Source organism: Balaenoptera ricei, chromosome 2, assembly GCF_028023285.1.
Source record: "Balaenoptera ricei isolate mBalRic1 chromosome 2, mBalRic1.hap2, whole genome shotgun sequence".
NCBI lineage: Eukaryota > Metazoa > Chordata > Mammalia > Artiodactyla > Balaenopteridae > Balaenoptera > Balaenoptera ricei.
Window position 1 is genome coordinate 56,597,436 of NC_082640.1, and position 3,187 is coordinate 56,600,622.

General features: G+C 54.2%; 1 non-coding gene across 1 annotated transcript; it reads right to left on the reverse strand.

Moving 5' to 3' along the window:
• Positions 1 to 2,334: 2,334 nt before the first annotated feature.
• LOC132361725 (small nucleolar RNA SNORD116) lies at positions 2,335 to 2,427 on the reverse strand. Its single transcript, XR_009501995.1, has one exon. It is a non-coding gene; the product is annotated as a small nucleolar RNA SNORD116 (small nucleolar RNA).
• Between the last annotated feature and the right edge of the window lie 760 nt (positions 2,428 to 3,187).

Consider the following 3,187-nt stretch of genomic DNA (forward strand, 5'->3'; position numbering starts at 1 on the left):
AGAAGTGGACAGAAATCACCAAGGCTTCATAAGTGGACCGGTGTCCTCACAGGACATGATCCATAAAAACATTTACCTGGCCTTGAGCTCTGAAACTGCTTCCCAAGGACCTCTAACCCTTACCGAGAATTGACTGCATGTCTGATAGTACGACTGCAGGAAGTTAGGCACATATGTTGGCCGGTGTCTGAGAGGCTGTATGTGTGTGTTCACGCGTGTGCGCATGTGTCACTGTGACTACGCATGCGGACGTGCTTGTGGGTTTCTCTGTGTGCCGCTGCATGTGCGTCTTGGTCTCTGTGTGTCCCTATGGCCCTGTGAAGAGGAGTCCAACAATAAAAGAAATAGTTTATACACAGCACCCTGGTTAGACCCCTAACTAAAAGGAGAAAAAACCCTGTCAGCTTTAAGAGGCCGCAGGCACACTTTGACCCCCAGGGGCTGTTGAAATAGTCCACGGACTCCCGCTCTCCTACAGCCACGCCTTCTGACCAAAATACAAAGCCTCGACGACAGCTGCCTCCGGGCCTTGGCTGTGACATCTACATGCACCTCGAGACTCTGTCAGCTACCAGTATATCTGATGGGCATTTGGGGTCACTCGCAGCACTTCCGGAAGCAAGGGAACTCCCATGGTTGGGCCGACACCGACCGGCAGCTGTCTGCTGCCAAGATGCAGTCTGAAAACACTCAAGGGGCTAACGAACGTGGGCCCACGTGCCACTTCTCGCCAACTAGGCCTAATCACTTTCCATTGACCCGTGGGAATGCCCACCACAGGAAGTGGTGGGCTTCAGCCACCATGACCCATGTCGGATGTCCACGGCGGAAACTAGTCCACATTCGCAGCCACGTCTCACGCAGCTCCCATCTTGAATGTTCGCGGCCCTGACCCCTAAGGAAACGCTCAAACCCTTGAAAGCCTCGTCCTACATGCCCTCCTCCAGCCCACAGGGCGACACGACCCTACTGGAAACCACAAACATCTTCAGAACACGGGAACACTGAACACCAGGGAAGACAGACCGCAAGCCTGTCTCCTTCGTGGATGCTGATCCCACACCATGCATCCTGGAAATTCTCCACTGCCACAGTGACACTACCGAGTAACTCACAGTGATCAAAGGCATGGTCCCCGAGGACCACAGACAGACTTTCAAAGGAAGACTTCTGCCATGCGAGGGAACTTGGAAGCCTGAAAGGGAACAGTGGCTGGCCACGGCAGCACAGCAGGCATGGCAATGGGGCCCCCATCTCTGCCCCACCAATGGACTGCTCCAGATAAACCTCTGGCTGTTCGAAAGGCCTGCGTGCTACACCGGCCGGTCACGTCATTCCCCCACGGGAGAAACACTTTCGCTTTACACATTGCCAAACAAGGGAACAAAGCGGCCAAAGGGGATGTTCGCATAACTCAACTACCTGCAAGGAGGCCGGCACAGATGCCTCACCATGTCGATCTTCTCTACTTCCCGCAAGACACCCTTTGGGTGTCATTCCTCGGGCAACGGGATCGCAACTCTACACAGCTTACCTACCTCAACTCACCCACTTGAACTGACAAAGCCATCCACTCCATAGGCAGCTTATGCCAGCCGATCACGAACAAGACACATTCGTGGGAAGCCGAGGCCAGCGCCTGCAACCCAATGATGACAACCCATCCCACGACATCACACAGGACCTTTCCTCATGATACCTTACCTTTCTCTCCAGGTCAGCAGCCACCACCCAGGCTGAAATGCTTCACTCGATCCACACCCCACTCCACGAAGATCCACTTAGCGCCAACAGTGTGCCGGCAACTTCAGCAGAGGAGCTGACAGGGGCAGCACTGAGGCCTAAACCATCAGCCCCCTTCCGCCATCGCCCAACTCCAGCCCACGCCCGCCCACTGCTCCAGCCACACGGGGCAGTCAAGAACCTCACTGCACGAAACACAACAGAGAGGGCCACAGGCCTGGCCTGAGGCTCCAGGCTCCAACCAGGGAAGCTTGCTCATGTTGGCTTCCATAATCAACCTCGGAAGCGGCATGCACAAAGTGTGATCCTGTCCAAAAATCACCTCTCCAAGCTGCAAGCTTACTGGGTGTATACCAGAGCACATTCCGACCCTGAAGACTAGCAGGAAAGCCTGCCCTCTTGCATTCCCTCAACGGCCTTTTAGCAGGGACCGGGGATTCATAGATGACCCAGCTTATGGGCAGACATGGTCGACCCTCAGACAGGAGCCCCTCCAATGCTGGAGCCCTTAGTGGGGTTTGCATGCCTGTCAGCAGGGGACGTTGGCCCTCACTCCTAACTGTCCCATACTCCCGAGACAGGAAACGTGCTGGACCTCAGTTTCGATGAGGAGACGGTAGAGCGTTCTCACTCATTTTGTTCAGATTTTCCAAGGAATGCATACAAGGGTGTCATCATCGATCCAAGCACATGCTGGGAGGCTGCAGAACACAAAAGGGAAGGCCGTGGGTCTCTGCAGAGGAGCCATGACCTGGAAGTACTCCAACTGCCTGGGGAATCCACAGTCCTCACGCCACTCAGCAAGACCAACAATCAATCCACTCTTGCAACCATTGGGCCCATCTGTGGAAATCCTAATATCCAATGCCACATCTTAGTATGGGTGAATGCCTACCGTCCTGAGATATCCACAGCCTTGCTCGGCAACGTGCACCCGCCCCACTTTGTCCAGTTCTCCTTAGCACATCCAGTCATCAGACAACGCGAAGGTCTTCTTCTCTTTGCCGACAGCCAGCCTTACTCTGCAATTGCACCTGAGAAGTGGACAGAAGTCAGGCAGGTTTCTGAATTGCACAAGGGTCCTCAGAGAACATGATTTTTGTGAACACTTAACCTGGGCGTGAGCCTGGAACCTGCTTCCCAAGTACCACTATCCCTTACCGAAAACTGACTGTGTGTCTCACAGCACGACTGAAGGAAGTTACGCACGTACATTGCTCGGTGTGTGAGACGCTGTATATGTGTATTCACACGTGTGGGCGAGTGTGACTGTGACTGTGCACGAGGATGCGTTTGTGGATACCTGTGTGTGCCACTAAACACGCGTCTTGGTCTCTGGGTGTCCCTGTGGCCCTCTGCAGACGCTTCTAACAGTAAACATCATAGTTTATACACAGCACCCTGGTTGGACCCCCAACTGAATGGAGAAAGACCCCTGTCAGCT